Below are 26,102 nucleotides of genomic sequence, written 5' to 3'. Positions count from 1 at the left end.
CTGGAACTACATCTCCAAAGCGATCAAAAGTGGGAAGATCACATAAAACTAATAGCAGAAACACAGATACCAGTTTGAGATTAATTTTAAAAATCTTACGGAAATGTAGCTCATCCACGAAGAAAGTGGTTCACAGAACCGTCGCTCGAGCAGTTCTTGACTCTTGCTTGTCAGACTTGCACCTTTCCGAAATTTTATAAACACAAGATATAGGGAAGATCCAACGAAAAGCGGCACCTTTCGCCACGGGATCATTTAGTAAGCGTCGCGGAGATGCTCAACGAACTCCAGAGAGGTGTTCTGTATCACGGAGAGACACGTTGAAATACCGACAGCGTACGTTCCAAAAAGAGTTACGCAATATATTACTTTCTACCAAGTACGTCTCGCGAAATGACTGCGACGACAAAATCAGCGCAAATAGAACTCATATGTAGAGCAATCAACAGGTGCACAAAAGAAGCGTAACGTATTGCACAGAGTCGTTGAAATTCCGCTAGTGTAGATTCCAAAAAAAAGTCTGACAACGTATTACTACGTTCCGTATTCGTCCCGCGAAACGATCATGTTGACAGTATCAGAGAAATTACAGCTCATATGATTTACTAACAGTCTTTCTTTTCTCGCGAATGCAACAAGGAAGGGACGAAATAACTGTGGTACCAGACATACCTTCAGCCATACACCTAGCTTGTGCGGTTGGGTATACATGTAGATGGACACAGTACAGTCGTTTTAGTCTGAGAAGTAAATACGTATTCACAAAATTTACCCAACGACTTCACAATATTAATGTCCTCCTACTTCTCAATAACCTCACTTTTTCTCCGTAAATCCACATTTTTCCAGTCTGTGATTCGCTCCCATCTGGGTGACTCTGTCGTTTTCCCACTTTTCCGTTTAGATCGATCTCACTACATCTCAAATGTTGCACAAAGACTTTAGAAAAAGTCATAGTAGAGGCGAACACTTTCGTATATACGCTACACTTTCGTAACATTCTCCCCTCTCTTGTGGACCTTGCTACTATTAATTTCTCGTATTGAACCTCATACGACTTGGTAGCTTTACACGTAGGTATATCTCACACTGCGTAGCAGGCGGTTCACTCGTTCTTAGGTTGATTAACAGCCTCATTCGTTCTTGGGCCACACGCAAGTCTTTCTCTATGTCTGGTGAACACCAGTCATCGCAGCATCACTCGTTTTGTCCGTTAAGAATAAGAAAGGAAGTTATCGTCCAGTGTTCCGTGGAGGACGATGTGATTAGAGAAAGAGCACAATCCGGGGTAAGGAAAGGTTGGGAAGGAAATGGGCCGTCCCATTTAAAAGAATTCATCCCGGTACTTGCCTTAAGCGATTTAGGAAAATCACAGGAAACCTGAATCTGGATTACCGGGAGTAAATCTGAACCATCGTCCTTCCGAATAGCACTCCATTGTCTGTCTTCCTACTTCCGCAGGCACCTGCCTTGGCCTTTGTTAAGAGTAGACAGGTAATACGACTGTATGAATGTCAGCCGACAAAGTGTCGAAAGTAGTTAAGAATAGACAGTTAATATGACTGTATGAATGTTAGTCGGCAGAGTGTTGAAAGTAAAGCTGAAATCCAGGAAGACGTGGTGTAGCTTTTCTCTTTTGACACCTGTTCGGGAGCATAAGGTGGACGAAGACAGTCAACTGTTTTTGACACGAATGGTACTTCTTAAACACGCCCCAATTTTAGTGATACTACCGGAAACCAGCAAATGCATATATCTGAGTACTGGTCGTCCTTGTGACTGTAAAGCAATTACACTGCCTATCAGAAAACATCAAATCAAAGTACAGAAACTGCATCATGTGTGGAATATTTTCGATGGACGGTGCTCCACAGCTGTGGAGTATTTCATTGTGTAAAAGTCGCATTGGAAAACACTCTGACAGCTGCCAAGTGAATCTCATTATTGTGCGAGCAGTCTACAAGGAAATCATCAGATCACAAAATATCACGTTACCGTCTGTAAGTATAGTACATCGCGATTTCGATAACGACCATTCTGTTTATACTTTAAAACGCGATGTGATAACATGCAACGCTGGACGCTGTAACGATGATGTCTAGATTTGAACGTCAGACAGTTCAAACTATGACAAAACTGACATGCATATCTTGCTCTTCCACAGTTTCTGGCATTTGACGCCAGCAGAGAAGTGTGTGAGGAGGTGTCGGCTTTTTAAATTAAGCTGTGAAGTACATTGCACATGTTCAGCTTGTGATTTTTATTGATATATGACATTTCGAAGCCAGGAATTTACGATCAAATGAAACCTTACATATTTTAAACTTGAGACAGAACGCGCACTATAAAAATTACGATAGATTATACATACATTAATGCAAAATTTTGTAGTCTAATCACTTTGTAGATCGAAACTCATTGTACGATCAAGAGATTCGCATGCAAGCTGGCGGTGAGTGTTTAAACAAGTGAATTTAACGTCACTTGTCTTGTGCTACAGATCGAGTGGATAGTCACGGACAGCAAACCAATTGCGATTTGTATCCGATGTTAATTTAGATTATGTACATGACTATTTACAATCCGACTACTTTAGGTAAAAGTCTCATTTTTAGTGGATATTATTCTTAACTTTCAGTCGTTGCTCCTCTTTCCTCTCCTCCCTTTGCAACGATTATCATAAGGACTGGCGGACAGTAGGGTAGCTAATTAGTTTGCCCGGCGTCGTCTTCGTGGAAGGAAGTTGCCGTATACACGGCCTTGGAAGTCGGGCGGCAGGGCCCTCGTTAAGACTCGCAGCAGACGCGCAGCCGCTGTTCGCACTGTCTGCACTTGCTTTGCTGTTCTCTCTGCCATCGGGGAATTCGGTAACTTTTTTCTGTTGTACAGTTCGCAAGGGGATTACCGACTGTTTTCCAACTCTTAAAAAAAATCAGGAATTCATCCATTTTCTACAAAAACACCTCGCTCCGAAATGTGTATCCATAAACGGGAAAATATTCTAAAAAATCTGGAAACACGATACACTTTATCACACCTGGACAGCTTTCTTACCAAATCCGTTACTATCAGATATTTTGTAGGATAAAGTTACCCGCCTCGAACTGCACTGAAGCGTTGCAGAAAACACACTGAACGTATTCAGTATTATTTGACGCAAGACAGTCCTTTATATGGGTAAACAATATTTCATAACAACATGTTCACCATCTGTTCCAAAGGACACAATAGAGACTCGTCAGAAAATGGAGATTAATCGCCAACAGCGCGTTACGTATGGGTCTCTAACGCTAAGTTCCTATAGATTTAGTTAATATATAGGATGAATGTTTGCACATAATTAAATTTGTCATTCGCTACTAAATAAATGGAGCTTTCGTCCACGGAATAAGAGTCTCTCCCAGTGTTGTTGTGACAATTACGTCATTGTTAACACTAGTCGTCTTCTGCCCTCAGACTTTTTAAACTTCTTAGTTGCCCTAACTAATAGTAATTATTCCATAACACGCTACAAATAGGCAGAGAGCCGTGAAAGATCTGTTTTATTATAGAGTACACAATAAACGTGTTACGTTCCGGCACACACCACTTTCAGACTGTCATCAGATCATTGGTATTCGAACTCCAACGCAGAAAGTGAAAGCATAATTTGATCAGAAGGGCACGTCGTTGGCATCTTAGAGCAAACCTTTCCCCGTAATAGAAGTGTGTACCCCTTTCACAGATCGGAAAATAAAGAAGAAGTTACACTTCATTCCAACGGAGAAGAGCAGTTACTCTCAAGAAGCTGTTTACTATCGATCTGCTCTATATTTTGCGTTAACTCAAATTGTGTGTCTCGTAATGAACTACATGTGTGTTTTACTAGGCACGTGCATTAATTGGCAAGTGAAGGTCGTGTTATTAAAATTATTCTACAGTTTGCTTCTTGGACTAAGGATTCATGCGAGTCTTCATTATAGTCAACAAGTCGATTCTGACGTAGTTATCACTTATTTTGTACATTTGTACCCCGTCTGTTGAGATCGTTAACTGGATGTCCTTCGTTTTAAATTACCTTTCTGACCTAGCGGAGATAATCATCTGAGTTTTGTTTACTGCAGGGGCTGCGTATAACAGCAGGCCTCCGTAATGACCAAAGCTCTCCGCAGACATCTTACAGAACTTCCCTTCTAAACGTTTCGTAGCTGCTAATGATTACTGTGAATTTGTGCGAGTCATGTCTGTCATTCTGAAAGTAACTACGTTGCTGTGTGTATATCAACTGATAGCGAAGGAGAAAAAGAACTATAACCGATCACTATTCCTCACTAGTTCAGTGCAACACAATACCTTTCAGAGCCTATGCTTCATCATGAAGTGATACCCAAGTCGGGCAGCTTCACTTCCCGCCACCATAACATTTACATTGTTCTGAATGACACAAACTCCCATTCCTTTTCTTGACTAAAAAGCCTTTGGTAATAGTGGCAAGTCTTTCCAGCTTCGTTTGTAGACGTATTCGGCCACAAAAGAGTGCAGAGTTCTGTGTGCATCTACGAGTTACCGTGTTGGATCGGAAGCAGGGAGCCTTGTTCATCACCTGATAATGGTGCACAGAGTTCGAAACGATATGTGATAACTATAAAATTAAAGAAAAGAAGAAAAAAAAAGAAAGAAACCCTCAATCGTTCCCGTTTCTTCTCCTCTTTCAATTGCTACGAGTTCTCACAGTTATTTCGTCCAGATGGCCTACATCAGTTCACAGTCACATGCACAGTCCGTACTGTCTCTTGGAAACAATGCAAGACACAGTTTTTTATACAAATAAACATAACTGATAATTACTTTTAGAAATCACACAGTTACCGATAGCGCGTTACGTATCACAGTGCGTGGTTTCCAGGCTGTTTCAAGCGCGTCGCTTGGAACTGGGGTAACTAAGCAGAGCTACCAATAGCGGGTCGGCGCAGAACGGACGGCACTAGACGGCAGTTGGAAGCCCGGCGACCTCTGCCCGCGGAGCGCCCTCGGACGGTCGCCACCGGCTGGCCACGCGGGACCGCACTCGCCAGCTCGGCCAGCGTCGCCGGCGGAGCCGACGCCTGCCGCCGCGGCGCCGCGGTGCAACAGGTGTCCGGGCCGGAGGTTTTTGCGTATTGCCGCGGCGCGTCCTCCCGGCGGCTCGGCGGCGGCTGTGTGGGTGTGTGGGCGGCGGCGGCCGCGGGGGGGCGGGGCCAGCAGCAGGTGTCGGCCAATGGGAGGCCGCGGGCCGCGGGGGAAGGGGCGCGCGCGCGGCGGTGGGGGCGGCGGTGCGGCCCAGGTGCGCCACGCCGCGCCACTACGCTCCAGCAGTCGCGTGTGTAGTTCTGTACAGTGCGCGCGCGCGCGCTCGGGCAACCGGAAAAACTACTCGCTCGCGTCGCGTCGCACCTCATGTGACTCGGAGCGTCTCGCCGCGCCCAGCACTCAGTGATACCCACCGTGACGACCAAACCGCCGACCCAGTGCCTCATCCACGGCGGCTCGGCGCTTTTCCGAAAAGGTAAGCACTTTGACAGTGTTTGCGGAGACGCACGCGCGCTGTTGCGCTCTTCGAGTGTTGTGTGTGGATCGTGCTGTTGCGGGTGGTCACCGAGATCTGTGTCTGAGTGGCTTCCCAGTGGTGCGTATAGCTCTAGCTGGAGCGTTCTTCTCAGTGATGCATCCTTCTAAGTGGAGCGTTTGTTGTGCCTAAAGCCATCAGTTTTGTGGGATCGTTGATCTGGATTTGTCACACAGGTGATTCATTTTTTTTCACATTATATGTATCACTATGAACCTGAGTGCCGACGTCAACTTTGACCTACGAGTGAGATTTTCCAATTACTGTACTACCTGTCTTTGCAGACCTTGTAGGGTCGAATTTCGTGAGAAAGAATAGCGTCTGACTTTGTCACTGTGCAAATATTTGTCAAACGCAAGAGGCTGCGCCCGTTATTGTACAAGGACATCATCCGCAGTATATGCATATAATACGTGTTTCGAACCGTGTGACACATCTTCAGCAAGCGTCGATGCAGGCCCAGTTTGGGCCGAACTCGTAGCTACAGGTGGTCGCCGCTCCGCAGTGGAGACTCCGACGCGTGGTCGGAACAGCAACACTTAGCGCATCAGCGCTGCCCGCCCATTATCTTATCCGCCTGGCCGACCCTAGGCGAGACGGCGCGGAGTATCGCATTGCGTGCTCGACTGAAGACCACGCCGAGATGCACTTGACAGCACACCGGTTTGCCCCGCTCTCCGAGGCGCGAAGGTTAGCCGCCGCCAGAATGGTGCAGGCTAAAAATAGCAGAGGCCCAGGGCAGCGCTTGCGGTCTCCGCCCGGACCCGCGCCGGCTAGAAAGCGTAACCGCAGCGTGCCACTGCAGCCCCGACAGGAGCAGAGGTTCCGGGCAATTACTGTCAACGGCTAGTATAATTGCTGTTATAAAAACCGACACCACACGTGTGCTCTACAAAAAGTGATTATTTTCGAAACCGTTGTGGTGAACACACGCTTAACAGGATGATTCTTGATAGCTCGTGTCAAGTTATAATGAAGCTCATATCTTTTGTTCAAAACCGGAAGCGATATCTGTTTTTACATAGCAACAGCATAGAATTATCTTCGTTGACAATTATTGCTGTCGTTGAAAGAGTTTATGTGGTCTAGCGGTAGGTTTTCAAGGAAGGAGAAAAATAATAATAACAATAATAATAATAATGACAAAAATTTACCGTCTATGCCTGTGTTATGTTGTGCTGTACTGAAACCTAGCTAGTGTCATATGATACCGATAGTATGTAGTTAACAATGAAACGCTTCGGCATCGGAGCGGCAGAGTCCACTTGAAAACTTAGTCTGTTTGGGGTTCGCTAGTTGCGCGTAGAAATCAGAGGTCCGTACTTAGCGGCGGTGAGTCACGGGCTGACTTTCTAGCTGGAGCCTGCGATGCGTGACAAGGCAACAAACCCGTGTCACTGAACTGCCGCCCACTGCTTTTTAGATTTCCCTACGCTTGCTCCACGTCCTGGCAAAAATACTTTCTTAAGTAATGACGCTAGAGGGACAAAGGGGAATTTTTTTACGGTCTGGTCACTGTGGCTGTAGCAGCTCCATTCCAATACAACGTAGAGTTGTGGGAGCCCGCTATAGAAACGCTGAGAACCAAACTGTTTTCGAAAGCTCTGGTGGATTAGTGTGAAATTACCCAGTGGCTTGTTATCGGTTAGCGTGTTCGCTCTTTTTCCGAATACTGTGCTGCTGTCTGCAAAAGACAGTGCGATCTCTCGCAGTGGCTAGCTGCGTAGACGTGTCTCAAACTGAAATATTTAGAGTGAAAATTAATTTCATGTTTTATTATTGGCTTCATAACCTCGTGGCTTCAGGGAAAGATGTCTACACTCTTTTGGGACAGATCGGGTAATGCGCTGCGGCACAAAATTTACAGAACTATGATGCCTCAGCAGTAGCAAAGTTTTGAGATTGTACATTAGGAATGACATCATTGAAAACATATGAATGACACCTAAATATGTGACCAAATAACACCATCTATCGATAAACGTTTACATTGTAAGTGTACAAACTTAAGAAAAATATGTGACGCGGATATTTTATAAACAGAGTAAATTTCGTCCTTCCGATATTGCTGAAAGTGGTCATTAACCGAAAGAGTTTGTGTTTCCCTTTCCGTAAGCATTAATGTCCTACCGGCTACTTATCGGAAAAATATTGTTACCTTCAACCCCACGTCAAATTCGTCAATATTGCTGTCAGGGACACTTGGTCTATTGCTGCTATTCCTTTCCCGCACTTCCATTTTATTCACAAACTGTAAAATTTGTGCACTTCGTCGTACGTGTTACACAAGCACTTTCAGATGTACCGACGGTGGACATCTGTCACCTCTATTCATAGCATGCACCCGTCAGAACATCCCACTGCGTTGTAGATGAATGGTTCGTCTAAGTAGATGGGCACTGTGTGTGGGAGTAAAAACCGAGCTCAGTATTACCTCTATACGTCACAAATATGAAACAAGTTTCCTTGGAGGTGCAGATTGTAAAACAAACCAATTAAAATGTCAAGCATACCTAAAGTTGCTCATCCCAGGGCTTTCTGTATGGAATTTCTAAAACCAAATTGTATGACTGCATCTTTTTTGGTAGAGTAACGGAGAAATGTTCTTTCTTATTCTGCCAGCAGAAAGATGATGTCTTCTCAAGGCATTAGCTTAATCAAATGCTACAAAATTACTTCAAAATTGTCTGTTAATCTTTCGTGAACTTTTTGTCTCTCCAAAAGATTTTATTCTGTCAGTATTTACCAAAGCTCGCGCTATCATTCTCCTCACTTCTTCCAACAAAACAGAAACTAAGACTTGTTTCCCCATGTATCACTTTTTTGTTCCTATCTCCACATCAGATGCTGCAAATCACTACAGCAATGTCAGATGTTACTGTTTAGTGTGCCACATGAAACTGGTAAGGTATTTTTTTCCGTTCAGTTCATAACTAGAACGTTGGGTGAACAATCACTTAGATGCCTCTCTGCGACCGACTATTGCTGTGCTTTCAGCTTCACAGCCGCTACAGACACCGTAAACAGAGAGCTGGAAAATATTCAGAGCAGGCTTGGAAACCAGTTCTTGCCATTTGCTGCGTAGATTTTTTTCCAAAATTAACGTGTGTTTCGTCGAATACATGCCAACTCACAATCTGCTGTCAGTCACACTCCCTCTCGATTCAAACACGTCTGGGAGTATTTTGGGTATAAGCTCGACATTTGCTGGTTTGTATTCCGACTCGATATGCTGCCCACGTATTTGAATAGTATTTTAGTACAGTTCGTACAACCGTTTCGTAAGCGACACCTTTCAAAGAAGTAGTGTTGTTTCCCAGTCTCCTACACGAGATTCGAAACACAGCGCTGTCTTTACGAACGACTGAGTCTGTGACATTGATCACCTCCATAACGTCACGGTTAACTGAGTCCAGCTGACGTCACCGATAAGAGGTGTGCCTCATTAATAGTGTTGTGAAAACAACAATTACTTTACTTTGAAGTGGCATTTTGCTAGTACGTGTCTGGTATATTATACGGCTTTGATCAAACATCTCTTCTCACCACTTTGAACTTATTACATGACCGGTTACAAGACCCTGATGCCCTATTTTCAATTGCATCGTAAACTACTTACCTCGTAGCTAAAATATATACTTACCTCTAAGAAAAGCGTGTACAGAGATGTTCTGAATATATTACATAGTTGTTCGACAGTGTCGATTTCTGCTACTAGATAACTGGTTTATGAACCATTTCAAACTGTGACACTGAGAGCTCAAAACCAGTCATATAATGAATAGCTCAAATGGCTATTTTGTCAAAAATCAACATTTTTGCAGAATATAGAGCAGCAAACAGATTAAATTCAGTTTCATTCTAAGTGGCTTTTTTTATAAAATACAAACTAAAAATACGTTTGTACTAATTTCTAATATTCAAAATTCATCCTCAGACAGCTTTAGATGCTTCTGCCTTCAAAACACATGAGTCGAAATCAGCTGCTATACTACTCACACGTAGTTTCTGCATTAGGATGCACAAAAATGAACGATCTTTAACGAGTGACAATGTTGGCGGAAACAGCTCGGGTTACAAATATCGCGTCACAGTGTAACTTACGTGGTACGTCAACTGGAATATTTGCAGTCAATGTATTTCCCCAGTGAGTAACGTCTCATACTACTAAGTGGCTGTGGAAAGATTTTTGGTCAGATTTCTGTAGCGAAGTCAATGATTTTATACTCTATAAAGCGTCAAGTAAAAATTTCTGAACATTAAGAGCTAGGTGCCAATGTTCACTGGAGGCTAATTTAACTGAACATAGCAGCCGTAGTCCTTAACGAATACTTCTTGCACATAGATAACAGCGACGTATATAAAACAATCGCACATTACAGGTAAGACAATGAGCCAAATCCTTAATTTATATACACACGGTAAGTCTAAATCAGAAAAATATTGCGATGACCGCTTGCTGGTGTGCATAATAAATCAAGAACACTTGTTATTTTTTCTTGTGCTAGACTTATTCGGTTACAAAATAGACAGAAAACACGGAGAATTTAACGAGACATTGGAGAACCTCGAAATCGGTATGTTTATTCTCCCACAGACGCCTAACATGACATATCTAAATCCTGATTGATAGAAGCCAGCGCTAGATTGTTCAACTGTGTGTGAAATCTTATGGGACTTAACTGCTAAGGTCATCAGTCCCTAAGCTTACACACTACTTAACCTAAATTATCCTAAGGACAAACACACACGCACACATGCCCGAGGGAGGACTCGAACCTCCGCCGGGACCAGCAGCGCTAGAAATATATGCGGTAAAAAACTCAGAGAAACGGTATGACAACTTGTGAGCCACACGATGCCGACAATGACTGAGTGTACAGTTCATGTGTTGCCAAGTTGGAGCTCTTAGCGGAAATAGCGACCGACAGCTCCTACTACTGCAACGTGTCCACATTTACTTTCTAGGTACCCTTTCCTCCTGGTTTATATAGGCCCATAGGATCACAATAAAGTTCATCCACATTTCTCGATTTTATGTTTAGTTCCATTGCCATTTGTTGTCGCTGGAACTTGGGGGAAATTATTTTTTACTTGTGGCTCAGTGAGTGCCACTACAAAAAAAAATTATTTTTCCTCATGTACGTCACCTCGTATAATACGAATGAGACTAGTGACTTTGTAACACTTCCCATTTTATTAGTGACGACTGCATCACATTTACAGCTATTCTATGGCTTTAGGATTTCTGTACCGCGCCTTTGGCGAGCTGAGAGAATAACTTAGCGGCGAGGCGATGGGTATCAGCCGGGAGCTGTTCTTTCATTCCGCGGAGCGCCGGGCCGCTGTAAACAAGCGCTTATTATGACGGCGGAGTCTTCGGAGTATGCAAAGCGGCGGCCGGCGATGCCCGTCACGGCCGCGCCGGCGCTGGCAGAGCCTGCGGACAATGGCCGGCCGCCCGCTGGCCCGCCGCACTGTGCGCCTACCTGCCGCGGCTCGGCGCAGAGCGGGGGCGAGACCGTCCGAACGCCGACACCCCGCAAAGTGTGGACGCACGTGGCGCTCGTCCCACCTGCTGCGTCTGCCACTCCTTCCTCTCCCCACCGCAAACGAGGTCTGTCTCACTCGAAAGAGATGACTTTGTTAACAACGGCTTCTGTTGAATTTCACTAGTGTGGCGGCATTGGAACCGTTGTTTCCATATGGTCCTACCAATTTTCCACTTTACATAGCTCGTTATTCGTCTGAATGCGTAGCTGCTCCCAACCGTTGCCATGTGGTTTTGGGGCTCTGCAAAAGATTCGGGGCAAAATGCTGGAAACGATAGCAGATTCCGCGGTTTATATTGGCAACCGCGTGTGTTGCCAACGCAGAGAACACTATGCTTCTTCCCGATCCTTACCTCGGAACTGTGACGAAGTCATTTAAAAGAGCACAAGCACACAGAACAAATTTTATATGATTTACGAATATCTCAATCTATGTCTGCATGATTACTCTGCAATTCACAATTAAGTGCCTGGCAGAGGGTTCATCGAACCACCTTAACGCTACTTCTCTAGCGTTCCACTCTCGAATATGGCGCGGGAAAAACGAACTCTTAAACATTCCCGTGCGAGCTCTGACTTCTCTTATTTTATCATTTCTCTCTAAGTAGGTGGGGCCGGCTGGAGTGGCCGAGCGGTTCTAGGCGCTACAATCCGGAACAGCGCGACCGCCACGGTCGCAGGTTCGAATCCTGCCTCGGGCATGGATGTGTGTGATGTTCTTAGATTAGTTAGGTTAAAGTAGTTCTAAGTTCTAAGGCACTGATGACCACAGCAGTTAAGTCCCATAGTGCTCAGAGCCATTTGAACCATTTTAAGTAGGTGGGCGCCAACAAAATATTTACACACTCTGAGGACAAATTTTGCGATCAAAATTTCACGAGAAGGTCCTCCCACAACTAAAAACGCCTTTGTTTTAATGAGTGCAACCCTAAATTCTTGTATCATATCCGTGGCACTGTTTCTCTCTCCTATTTCACGATAATACAAAACGAGCTGCCCTTCTTTGAACTTTTTCGATATCTTCCGTCAATGCTATCTGATGTGGATCTTACACCGCACAGCAGTACTCCAGAAGACAGCGGACAAGAGTATTAAGCAGTGTCTTTAGTGGACCTGTTAAATTTTCTAAGTATTCTACCAATAAATCGCTGCCTTTGGTTTGCTCTCCCTACAACATTAGCTATGTGATCATTCTAATTTAAGTTACTCGTCATTGTAATCCCTAAGCACTTACTTGAATTTACAGCCTTTAAATTTGTATGATTTTTCGTGTAACTGAAATTTATCGGTTTCTTTTCAGTGCTCAGGTGGAGGACTTAACACTTTTCATGATTTAGATTCAGTTGCCACAGTTTGCACCAAACAGATATTTTGTCTAATTCGTTTTGCAGTTCATTTTGATTACATGATGACAGCATCATCTGCAAACAATCTAAGAGGACTGCTCAGAATGTCTCCTAAATCGTTTATGTAGATCAAGAACAACAGAGGACCTGTAACATTTCCTTGGGGAACGCCAGATATTACTTCTGTTTTACTCAATGACTTTTTCTCAGTTATTACGAACTGTGACTTTTTTGACTGGAAATCACGAATCCAGTCGCACAACTGAGACCATACTGCATAAGCACGCAGTTTAACTACATTGGCTTGTGACGACTAGTGTCAAAAGCCTTCAGGAAATCTAAAAATGTAGAATCAATTTGACATTCACTGTCGATAGCACTCATTACTTCGTGAGAATATAGAGCTAATTGCGTTTCACGAGAACGATAATTCTGTAATCCGTGGTGCCTATTTGCCAGTCGTTTTCTTCGAGATGATTCATGAAGATTGAGCACAGTGTATGTTCCAAAATCCTACTGCAAATCGGCGTTAATATATTGGTCTGTAAATCAGTGGATTACTCCTGTTTGCTTTCTTAGGTATTCGTGTGACTGGTGCAGCTTTCCAGTCTTTGGGTACAGATCTTTCTAGAAGCGAGCTGTTGTATAAACTCGGCTGGTCCCGGCGGAAGTTCGAGTCCTGCCTCGGGCATGGGTGTGTGTGTTTGTCCTTAGGATAATTTAGGTTAAGTAGTGTGTAAGCTTAGGGGCTGATGACCTTAGCAGTTAAGTCCCATAATATTTCACACACATTTGACCATTTTTGTTTTTTGTTGTATAAACGATATATATGATATTGTAATGTGGTAACGGAGTCCTCATTCTGTTAAAGAAATATAACACTTCTCAGTAGATCATCATTTCAAGCATCGCACTAGCGCGAGACCTACGGTAGCGAAAGAGAACGAGACAATGGTCAAAACGGCAGTTATTTGAACAAAGCCAGTCAGAGGAAAAATGAAAATTAACTTACGAGGATTTACAAAATCAGTGTTCTACTTGTTTCGTTGTGAATAAACCGTGTTATAGGTAAACAGTCGCCTTGTGTAATCAGACGTACAGCAAACACGAGTGTTTGTTTCAGTTGAGAGCCACTCTCTGCTGCTAGGACTCTATTTCTGCATCCAGATCCAATCGTAGCAGATCATCAACTACGAAAAGCATATATCACCTCCGCATTCGTGTATCATTCCAACCATTACTCCAAAAAAATCTCCTAAGCCTTGTACAATAACTTATCAAACTCGTCACAGACTCTTCTGCAATTTTTTTCGAAACTTATTCATCAACGTTTAGGTCTTTTTTGACATCTTGGTTGTAATCATACACAAATGCTAAATCATAAAAAAATTATTCGTTTCTCATGACGGTCCGTTAATCATCCTGTTGCCAAAATGAAAGTGACTCGTCGTAGCCGGAGATGGTGCGACTTCATATGATTTTAAATTAATGTTTACAGCCCGTGTAGCATCACCTACTGAAAAGTTTCTTTAATGTCGTTGGTCCACAAAATTAGGCAATCAATGCCCTTCAGAATGATCTATCATTCAGCCCTTTTCACTTAACAGACCGTACTTATTACCCACGGGTTCGCAGATATGCATTATCATCGTTTTCAAGGATCTACTGTGTGTCATATCCACACGGACTGCTCAGTATATTTTCACGATGGCAGCTCGATCCATTTGCCAACGCAGCACTGTGCATAAGGCTTGAAATGCGATTCGACTCAAATCTTCCTTCCCAAGACTCAGGATACTTTGCCAGTCAATTAAGAGCGAACCACAACGACCACCTGTTTCTCTGTAGGGCTACCTGTGTTTCCTCTGAATTGCGTTGATGCGTTCTAACTTGTTCCTTGTGGTTTACCATCTTAAAAGATGCAGACGCAGTATTTTTCTTTAATTTTTTAAGTTCTTCCCCTAACTTGATCTTGCACGTCTACACTCTGTGCGCGACAAAGGGTTCGCGGCACCACCTCATTTTAGCCGCACTCTTGTTCCATTCACGAGTCGTAGGCGGAAAAGCGGTCGTTGTGTCCATCGTGGCCTTTCTGTGTATGCTGAGACAGGAATATGCATTTTGGGTCGTCTCTGGGGACAGGTTTTTGGAATCTCCCTGTTAGACTATAGCTTTCGCCTTGTTTTCCAACGCTTCCGTACCGCTTTCGGCCTTGCAGAGGAAACTGACCAGCTCCGCTCGGTACAGCCCTCTTTGTTGTGGCCTCCGCTGGCGAGTGCTGGGACGTCCCGGCTGACAGCAACAGGTGTGAGGCGCGGCGTGGCCGTCTCGGGTGTTTGGTGTCGGGTGACAGGGGGGCAGCGGGCAGCGCCGAGTCCCTGCTTGACCCCGCCACTGAAGGAGGACACACTCTCTGTCCTCCTAAACGCCGTGCAGATCTGAACAACGCCCAACTCACCAGCTTCCTGCTCACCCTCTTCTAATTCTGATGTCCAGATCCCACTATTACACTTACTCACGGGTTTCATTGACAGCAGACTCAACTTGTTCGGCAGGACGTATAGCCGTTACCAAGTTAACAAGAGAAATGAGAGGTAGGAGCAGCTATATTATGAGAAGTGCAGCCGGGTCTTCGGAGCCAGTTTTATGCATAATGTGTCAACTAACGACCTCTTGCTCTACTTCTCATATAAATGCGTTCTGCGCCTCGTCTCCAACCTGTCTGTGCAAAAATCAGCATCCCTTCTCGACACCGACAAACATATGTTCCAGCAATCACGCCGTTGAAACGTCTTAAATCGCGAGCGGTTCCTCAATCTCCACGTAAAGCCGTCATTTCGGGCTTAGTCGTTCCACTATCGACTGCACGTTAACCACGTTCCGCTTCCCTGTGCCTCTTCCTTGATTTTCTGCTAATTTCGGTTTCAACTGTAGTCCAGCATTCCAAGGATTTACCTTTCTCTCCTCCCTGCAATCTTTCCTTCGGCGACTCTTCCTTACAGACAACTTAATTCACATTACATGTCCCATCAATAATGCTTCCCCCAGTCTCATGTTTTCCTTCCCCTTTTTTTCTGAGAAGTACTGCTTCATTATTTATTTTATTAATCCATTTCACTTTAAGCATCTTTTCCCACGACCTCATTCCAGAAGTATCAAAAAGTATGTTTTCTCTTTGATTTTGGCTGTCCATGATTAACTTTCATATAATACTACACTTTGGATGAAATAATAAGATGCTACTTTATCTGATACCTTCCCAATAATAATTAAGCAATGATGAACACTACCGTAAATTACTTTATTATTTACGTGAAGTGAGAAGCTTGAAGTAATAGTGAATATCTACGTTACAGTATCGTTATGCTCACAGATCTTTTTCTGTGAATCTTGCAATCATTCAACAACATTGCATCCGACACCCGCTGTTGCTTTCCCATCGTGTTCAGAATCGTAGCAGTCCTGCCTCTTTTAGGGATATGCACTTGAAGGCCCGAAGTACGAAAACGAAGCGGTTGAACTCTCTGGGCGGTCGGTGTTCTTCCAGTGAGAGGTCCAGAAATGGTTTAGATACTTGTCATTTAGACCTTAATTGGTTTCAGTGCTAATTAATTGCGTTTTACACGCATTGTGGCTCTAGCACCTCACAAAAAACTTATCTTGAGAAATGTTTCTTACTAAAGCTACCTGCTACTAGCACATAGTAATATTTAAACATGTAAGGTGTGTACACCATAAGTTGGGTTGGTTAAACATTGGTTTCTTTGAAGGAAAAGGAAAATTTCATCCAGATGCAAACACAGCTATTAAGAGAAACTATAACTGAATTCTTTTCTTTTAATGTTCTGTCTTGTTCTTCCCTAAAAGTCAATTTTTGTTCAAGAGTAACATTAAAAATCTGACGGAAATTTATTTTATCGTCTTAGTCATCAGTGACATATTCTTCAACCTTTCATATTGTTGCTACTAGTACAGTGTTTTGACAAGTAGATAAAGTGCCTATTGCTTGCCTGATATCTTTTGACATACCTCTTTTTTTTTCTGCAACAGCATCCTCTGCTGTCGCTCTCAGCAAATCTCTGTGTTTTGTGTTCCCTCTGAACATGAGCTAGCACAATTCCATTTACAGTACAAATCCTAACTCCATCTCACAAGTCTCTGTAATGTACTGCCATAAATTTTGTTGATTTTGTTCACCTGTAGCTCGAGCCTCATCCATCGCCAAAGTGTTGCCTCTAGCCTACTGTGTAGTGAATCTGGATCGCGAACAGAATAAAATTCTGGTTTGCGTGACACACTGGAATATTCTGTTGCGTAACGAGTCGCGGCGGTCTTAATTCCCCGAGCCGCGCTTCTGCCGCTCGCGTCCGGCTTTGTGATTCAGGACTGGTTAACGAAGCTAATTACTCGGCCTCTCCTTTTCCCCGGCCCGTGTTGTTAGTGACGTTGACAGAGCCTCCTTAATGAAGGCTGCCCGTCTCCTCGGCAGCCGGTTTGCACGTAACGCCGCCCGCAGTGGTCCGGGACAATTACGCCTACTGCCCCAGTAGCTCGCCTTCCCTGCGCCGCTGTTTAAGTAGTCTGCAGGCGTATGGGAGAACCCGCAGCCGTGCACAGACGTCTTCGTGGGGTCGCATTCCCCATAACACGGGCCAGACCAGACGGCTCAGCAATCCTAACACACGGTACAATGTTTCAGTACGTAACGTCGTTCTAAACTCAGTAATGAAATCTCTCTTTCACTACACTTGCACGGGCTCCGGAACCGATATTCTGAAGCCGATTTCTCAGTTCCCCTTTCGGTTGCCGATTCTGGAAATGCATTTCTGGCCTCCAGCTCTCACAATCCGTTTTCGGTCTTATATAAACGCTCCATAGTATTTGAGCCGTGATTAAGTTGTCGGATTGTTAAAATGTTGGTTACTGTGAGCGAAGCGATTTCATGTGTAGTAAAGAAAAAGTAGCACTGAATTGACGAGTAAGGTACTAATTTCCTTCGTTGGCGAGAAGCGTATTTTTTTTTTCCTCGTGTTACGGATCGGGATACATGAATTCTAATGTATTTACTGAATTAGCAAATTCGAACTGCTTGGCAACAACCTATATTCTGAGTAGCCGGATAAATGCTAAACTACTATACCCACTCTCGCATTTAGTGGCAAAAGCTCCCCAAATAGCTGTTGACAAAATAATCGCTAATTCTATGTGCAGGGTTAAGAAAGTGTCTTTTCTCCTTTTCTCGTCATCAAGTTTTCTAGACATTCCAAATTGTAAATTGCTATACGCTGTCTCGCTTTTAGTTGAAAAAGGCTCCCAACACAATGATTAGCTGTTGATAAAATAATCGCCAGTTCTTTGCGCAGGATAAGGCAAGTGTTTTTTCTCTTTATTAACTTTTCTAGACGTTAAATGTTTCCAGAACTTTAGCGTATAATAATGTTCCACCAGTTATCGGTTAATACTTTTCAATGACGTGAATGATCTAGGTGAGTGTAGTAAAACAGTTGCGCACGCATTAATTGGCGTCGATAAGATTATTGTAAACATCTTTCCTTTAAGATTCTTATACAAGTTCCGCATTCCCTTCCTTAGAGGTTCACTGACGTCCGTATGGAATTCATACTCTCTCTTTATCAAACAAAACAGATTACGGAAGTTCTGATAACTTCATTTTACCGTGTTACCGAAATCGTTGCAGCTGATTTACAAACACCGTTCGCGCACAACAACTCATTCATGCGAAACCACTGTTCGAACGAACTATCAAAATCAGTTCTGGCCTCACATGTAAACTGGACAGCAAATATCGTTTTCCGAATTTCATATTCGTCCCCTTGCAAGTTTCGTTGCTTATAAACGTTTTGATCGTAGCTCACAAATTCGTGCAACAATAACACTTTAACAGTTAAAAATGACGGTCGATTAGTTTTCCATGATGGCGCAGTGTCTGAATGCCATCACACCAAGTTCGGTGTACAATAAGTCTCCCATTAATCAGAATACACACACAGATATTTTGCAGTAACAGTACAATAAAAATTTACATCTGCACAAAATCACATTTCAAATCAGACAAAATGATTCATCACAAGAACATCTCTTCCTGAACATTTCTGTAGTTAGCATTTTTCATTAAAAACATAATTTCTTATACAAAGGAAAATCACAACAGTAATAATTTTAAAAAAATTATGGTTTACAAGTTATGTTATTACAAATCGACAGTGTAAATATCCGGAAGATTCAGAATAATTTGTTTTGTGCATTGTACCCAAGTGGATCTGTCTTCAAATAATAGTTATATTAACTAGAGTTTCGGAAATATTCCACCTTGGTGGAGGTTATTACAATACCAAGTGTAACATCAACGATAGCCGGTACTTCGATGAGGTAATATAATAACACAAAATGGAACTCTATTTAATCAGAAATATCAGTATCAGAATTTAACAGCTAATTCGATCCGAGATGAGACTCTCAGTCCAAAACACATCGTGCAATAGATATCACAACACCAGTTGCGCGTTCAACATGGACACAGAAGTGTGCACGCATTAGCTAGCTTTCTGCACACCAACTACCGAATCGTATCAAGAACTTAAACACGAGAAATAGTATTTTCTGGAAAGTTGCCGCTTAGAAGTAGGCGCTAATGTTTTGTAAAAAACATTTGTTCTAAACATGCTAACCTGTGTTTAGCTTACTGAGCAAAAGATTAACAAATTCAGAGTTAATTAATTTAACTGTAATGGAATTTTCACCTCTGGCAAAGCTTCCCGCATTCGGCAAATGCTAATCCATACCACGTTTCTGATTCGACGCAGACGGTAACTGTTGGTCAACTTGTAAATGATCAGATAAAGTGGTCCCCAAGTCAGGAAGAGACAAGATATTTTACCTTCAGCAGATCCAAGCATGCTAGGGCGCTGCGGTACTCCGTTCGGCTGGAGCGCTGATGGCCTTTTTCTTATTAGAATAACAAATTTTCTTTCCTATTCTCTTTCTGTCAGTAACACTACATATTCCGGTAGACACTCCTCTCCTAGTCTTTCTTAATCTGACGGATGCTCAGCCAGAATTCGAGAGCACAGCTGTACAACACATTAGAGTCTTCTTTCTTCAGATTTACTGTTCCATACTTCCCACAGCTTACATTATAATATTCCGCAGGTGTTAATAAAATTAGAGCGAGGGGATGCACATGTTTCAATATAGGGTGTTCTGCTTCTGATAAGAGTTTCCTTTGTTTTAAGAACGTTGGGATCTCACCCAGCATCTCACAGTACGATCAACATGAAAGGAAGATTTACTTAGGAACACGGGTAAATATTTTTTTCAGCTTTATCGCCAAATTTATTCGCATTAACCATACACTGAAGACACTGCCTGAAGCAAAATATAATCCATTTTTTGCTCACTTTGCCCAAACATGTTTCTGTGATGTAACACCATCTTCAGTGAGTTTCGTTTTATTCTATTGTAAAACACAAGTACATTACCAGTAAAATAGGTTACACACCGTCTTTTGCTACTGTAATAAATGCCTTATTTAGGCCATACGCTTTTCACTTTGTTTCAAGACAGGAATTGTAAATGGATCTACGCAACACGGAAACGAAAATGTATTCAGTGTCAGTGAAGTGCAGGGTACTAAAAGTTGAACACCTATTCTAGAAGGCACCAGGAAACAAAAGAAATCTGACCATTTTAGATACTTTAAAATAAAGCGAAACGCGTTTCTTTTAAATAAGACTTTTATTACAATCGCAGAAGACGATACAGATATTACTTGTATAACTGCGACTAGGGAAAAGAGGCATTCAAACAAAACAAAAGCAACACGCGTAAGTAAAGTTGTATGACAAAACATTTAAGCTCGTATCATATTCATTCTCAAAGTTGCTTCTAAGAACATTAGTTTATTCACAGCCTTTTCGATGTTATATAAAACGGCTTTGCCGTCTCCTGATTTCACATTAATCTCTGGGTCTGGAAAGGTTAATCGCCACTTCGAGCGAGAGACGCTCCTGCGTTTGTTTTAAACCACGTTTTTTGTAGATCCCGTTCGCAATTCTTACATTCTGACCCGTTCACCACTGGCGGTAATGTTATGGAAATTCATAGAAATAACAACGAACATCCCACTGAAACTTTACGTCGGCGAAGCCAGTTTGGTTTGGAAAAAATACGGTCTCCTTTATTTTGAAGAAAATATCAGTTAGTAAACCGGGCTATCGGTGTAATAACAAACTCTGCCTGGAAGAAAAATACACGTGAAATACGACGAACGGGGAGCCCAAAGGAGGAAAAAAATTGCCTAGGTAGGACAGAAGACAGTTACTGTTTGTTACATTGTGTCATTTTGAAGTGTACGCGCAAGGTTTTGTGGTAACAGACGTGCAATAATTTGCAGAAAATTTCAGTGGACAATTGCTGTGAACAGCGGCGGCAGCGCTCGGGGATTCGAAACCTGCAGCTGGACTCATAGACGGGAAGTGTCCAGTTATTTCAGTGACTCATACCCACCGGAGGTCTTTTAGCGATCAGGTGAGTCATACTAAACACAGGAGGGCATTGCAGGCACATCAGGGAAATAAGCATTCCCCACAACAGAAATTCAAAGAAAGCTCTTAAAATCGCGTGTAATATTCAGACGTCAGAAATTTCCAAGAAGTAGCTTTCTGAGAGGAATCTCCAGTCCACTGTTGGTCGCTTCCGTTCCCACTTTGGAGATAAAATTAGGATAACAAAAAGTTGGCACGCACGCTTATAAGCCTTTATTTTCTCCGCGGTTCGGCACTGGATATGTAGAAAAAAATAATTTCTGCAGTTTTTAGCGCAGCAACGCTAATTCAGTCGTGTTCACTGAGTATGACATCTCAGACAGTATTGTAAACTTCTTCAGAACCAGGAAATATGTGGCCATTTTTATTTGGTGGCTATTTCTCCAGAGCATCCCTTGCTCTTCTCGTCACCAAGACAGGCAGGAGGCTCACTGTATAGGATTTTCCACATCAGTCGTCCCTTTAATGCTTCCTTGAAAACTTGTTGATCAGAAAAACAGATACATTTGTTTTTAGTGTGTACAATTACCTTTTATCCACAGCCTTGGACACCCTCTCAAATGGCTGCCAACTTTTTAGCGATGGGAGGGATACGGTCTTAAGCAGTGGTCTGTTTAATAAATTGTCCTTGTTTTAAAATACGATTTTATACTGACCATAAGATTAAAATGAACTCGAGCTCAGTTACGGATCAGACTCTGAAATTATTTTTAGTCGCTTTATCTGAAAGCTTGGCAGGTGACGAGGATTACACAACTCTCCCAAAAGTGATGTAACATTGTGAAATTCTGTCACTTGAAAATGAAGAGAATCAAAATGTTTCGAACGCACTGACTGAAGTAATTCAACAATTGATTTACTCGTATTAAAGTCCATTCTAAAATTTTCATTTTGGTTTTCAAACTGTTAAATTACAAAATTAGGAAATCCTCAATATTAGGCACAGTTGCAACACGAATCACTTCAGAAAACTTAACACATCAAGCCGTACTGGTCCTGCTATGAAATTAATATACAGAACATTGCTTCAGGCAGAATTTTCATTTGTAGAGTGTTGGCTATAATAACCAACAAAAACAAATAAATTTAATGTAATCATATCATATTATAAAAACGTATTTTCGAATGTATAGTAACAGTCAATAGAAATTGAAATTTAAATACGTATGTCGTTTACGATGCACCTGAAACATCATGGCCCCTTCCTTTTATATCTTTGGGGAGTGATTGAGGTTAGCGAGCTATCGACGAATCTACTGGTGTCAGTTTCCGCATGTATTTCATAATCACGCTAAGTATGAACTTTACATATTCCATCTCTATAAATGAGATTATTGCTTTATTACACTTAGCGCAGTTGTTTCTGTACGGGGTAAAATATGATCCGTACTTCGGCAAACGTCAGCGCTTGCAGCGTTATAGAGCAGGTAAGGCCGGAAGTGGCTTACTAATAGCTGCTTGGGTGCTTCGGTTGGTAACCGTTGTCAGCGTAAGGGGGAGACTCGGCTTCGAGTACCACTCTGGCAAATTGTCTTAGTCTGCCTCGACGATTTGTAAGCGCACTGAATTTCACGCGGGATGTTCTGCCTCTACAAAGGTCGAACACTTTACAGACTACCGTAGTACCTGTGAGCAAACCCACTCAGGCAGGTTTTATCGTGTTCATAATTTATAGTCTGCAGTTGTATCAAAGATATTCCTTGTGGTGGTTTTCCTCTCATCATCGTATGCGCTTAACTCTTGCAGTACTCCTGATAACTAGTTTCATGTAAATTCATTATTAATTCTTATATAAAATTTGTGAGGTTTTCTTAAAACTTAGTATCTTCGTTTCCACAGATTTTCTTTGAATGGACTTATTTCTTTCCGTCATCTACATTCTGAAATTTAAAAAAAGGTAAAGGCACCAGAGGCGTCGCCATCTGAAAAAATACTACACAATTAATTTCGTGAATTAGTTTTGGACCACTACATTGAGAGAACTAAACAACATTTGATTTGCTAACAATTGTTTCTCTTGTCCTATAGTATACCCCTAAACGAAAAATAAATAATTTTTCTCTCTTTTCAGTTCTTCTACGGGTTTGATACGTAGTCTAACTATTCACTTAAAGCATTCCTTTCGTTCCTAGTGAACTTTGTGCTAAGAATTCGTTTATTTCTTTATCTAAAATTTTAGTACAAATTCGAATTAGCTATTGTCGAATGCCAGACTAGTAATATCCTATGAAATTACATTAGATAAAGCTACTTTTTAATGTTTCTTCTCTTTTGTCTTTCAAATAAACAGTAAGAAGGATGGTCTGTAATAAGCTTCTAAGTGAGGTATACATTTTTGCCAATACCGGTCGGAGCAGAATATTCGTACTGCAATTTGTTCCTAGAACATCCAATGAAATGTGATTCTTCACCTAAATACATTCTCAGTTGTTCCAAGACATTTCATGCGAACTGCTGGACGTCAACAACGAGCTACCGCGATATTTCAGTGCAGAACCTTCTGGCCATTTTCAGGTGTGTAACAACAAAAGTCCACTGAACTCCCCACCCATTTGAAACCCCGTCAGCGCCCGCGTTGTTAGAGCATACAACGGAAGATGATGAGAAGACTCTGCTTCGAAATATTGTGAAGCAAGTTATCAACATCCGGCAGTTCTCCCGAAATTTGATGAAACAATTGAAATTTCACACTTTTTTAGTTGTCATCTTCCTTAAAAAAATTTCTGTTCTTTCGAATCTTTGAAAATCATCTGCAACATTCGTTCTGACCGTCTTCGGAATGCTCAAAATACGCCACTGATTCATGCTGAAGTGTCTTCTACAGTAATTTATTGATTTATTTATATATTGTTATTATTATTGTTTTTCATTAGTCCTCTGACTGGCTTGATGACGGCAGCAACGATTTCCCTTCCCTCCGGTAATTTTGCAGAGTAGCACCTACATCTAACATTTTCACTAATTTTCTGTAGGCCTATATATTCCGATCTCAGAATTCCCCTACACTTGCGCTCTACATTTCTCTCTGGGTCGGGCGCTGCACTTTATCGGCAATGAGGCCAATATTCCGGTCACGAGCTTGCACCACAGATGTTACATCTCCTTTTACGGTTGCCTCTGGTACCCTGGAAGTTATTTCTTGTATCTACCACGCTGTCCCTTCCTCCAGTCAGTGTTTTCAACATATTTCTTTCCTCTTCGTACTGCAGAAAACGTCCTCTTCACTTGGCGTTTCACTGAAATTTGGGCACCCATTTGTAACACCACATCTCAGTCCCTCCGGTGCTTTTCTTTTGCCATTTTCCCGCAATCCGTGCTCCACTTCCGTTCAGTGCTGTGCTCCACACGTATATTCTGACGTATGACATTCTAAATTAAGACTGTTTGAAAATAATAAACTTGTCTTGCTGAGGGATACTCTGTTTCCCTGTGGTGCTCCTCTTATCCCCTGCTTGCTTCTTTCATCACGCTTTACACATACGAGCAGTCTTCCAGCAACGAACTGCTTCGTGTAAGAAGACGAATTCACGAACAGCCCAGCAGGAGGGCACCGTTCCACCATATGTTGACTGCGACGTTCCCACCAGGTATCGAGTCGACGTTAATGGCCACCCCCTTAACGCTGCTTCCCTCATAACCTGCGTGGCCCCCGTAATTGCGGAGTACAAAGCGGCGAGTCGCGAGTGCGGCCCCCTGCCCCCGGCACGGGGCAGCGGAGCGCGTCCGCCCCCGACTTCCGGCGCCCCCGCCACCCTCTTCCGCTGGCGCTGCTGCTGCCCTCAATGGGGAGACTCAACAAGTCTCCCGCTATGCGTGCCGCGCCTCAGCGCCCGCGCACAACAAATGACGCGACCCTCATCCCCCCTCCCTTATCTCGCCTTTGTTTCCCTCTGCGGTTATCCGCCCTCGGTGAAACTCATTCTCGAGCTGTCCAACCGCCTGATCTCTGCCCCGTTTAGTCCTCGGTGCGACGGCTTTGATTACGGTACTGGAAATTAGAGGTAACCTGTTGCGCACAGAAGAAAAGTTTTCTCCTTGTGGAGCAGCGTCACGATGTTACGGAGAAGTTTCTCCACTAGTAATCAGTTGTTATTCCATATCTCTCTCTCTCTCTTCTCAGCGATCACAGGCCCTGTAGACCATGTGCTGCATCAACGATCTCCTTCCATCGCCTTCTATCTCTCGCAGCCTCTCTCCACCCTGCGGAAATTCCTAATGCTGCGATGTCCTTCTCTATGTCATCTTTCCACCTTGTACGACTTCGGCCCAATCGTCTTGTTGCCTGGAGAGTTCCTTCAAATGCTTTCTTGGTGATTATGTTGTTTTCCATTCTGGCCACATGTTCAGCCCATTGTAGTCTCCTACTTTTTAATTTCTGGATGATAGTGGGTTGCTTCATTAAGTGGTAATTTTCATTGTTCTTTAGAATTCTCCATACGCCATTCTCCAACACAGGTCCCCAGATTTTTCCCATTATTTTTCTTTCAAAAGCATTCAGTTTTTCTCTTTCATTCTTTGTAAGCGTCCAACTTTCTGAACCGTACAGTACTATGGGGCAGATAACAGTGTTGTATATCTTCATCTTTGTGGTGATTGACAAAGCTTTACTTTTGAGTGGGCTGATTAGTGAGTACAGACATCTTGACCCTGAGGCTATTCTTTCATTTATATCCATTGTTATGATATTTTTACTGTTGAAACGTGATCCAAGGTATTTAAACTGGAGAACGTTTCTGAATTTAGAATGTTGGTCAATTTCAAAGTAAGGATTTGGGTTTATGATTCGATCTATTTCCATATATTCGGTTTTCTCCATCGGTTATTCCATCGTTTATTAAAATTCGTTAAACACGTTTTTCAGAGACTGCTTCTGGTCAAACAGTTCTTCACTAAGTTGCTTACATTATTTTAATATTGTAACATGTTTCGAGGTATGACCCAACCATCAGGCAAAACGACAATACAACAACTTTCCCCGTGAATGGCACACTCATGTTACGTACCAGTCATCTGTGTAGTAGATTGCGCCGCACTACATTGAGAGCTACGTATATTC

General features: G+C 42.7%; 1 long non-coding RNA gene across 1 annotated transcript in view; it reads right to left on the bottom strand.

Annotated features, from left to right (window-relative positions):
- LOC126163632 (uncharacterized) overlaps nt 1–5,121 on the bottom strand; it is a 36,117-nt gene extending 30,996 nt beyond the window's left edge. The window contains exon 1 of the long non-coding RNA XR_007535278.1: nt 4,828–5,121. This is a non-coding gene — a long non-coding RNA (uncharacterized LOC126163632). The remainder of the gene's footprint in view (nt 1–4,827) is intronic.
- Nucleotides 5,122–26,102: the final 20,981 nt, after the last annotated feature.

This window comes from Schistocerca cancellata, chromosome 1, assembly GCF_023864275.1.
Source record: "Schistocerca cancellata isolate TAMUIC-IGC-003103 chromosome 1, iqSchCanc2.1, whole genome shotgun sequence".
Taxonomy (NCBI): Eukaryota; Metazoa; Arthropoda; class Insecta; order Orthoptera; family Acrididae; genus Schistocerca; species Schistocerca cancellata.
This window is presented reverse-complemented; position numbering and strand designations above follow the sequence as displayed.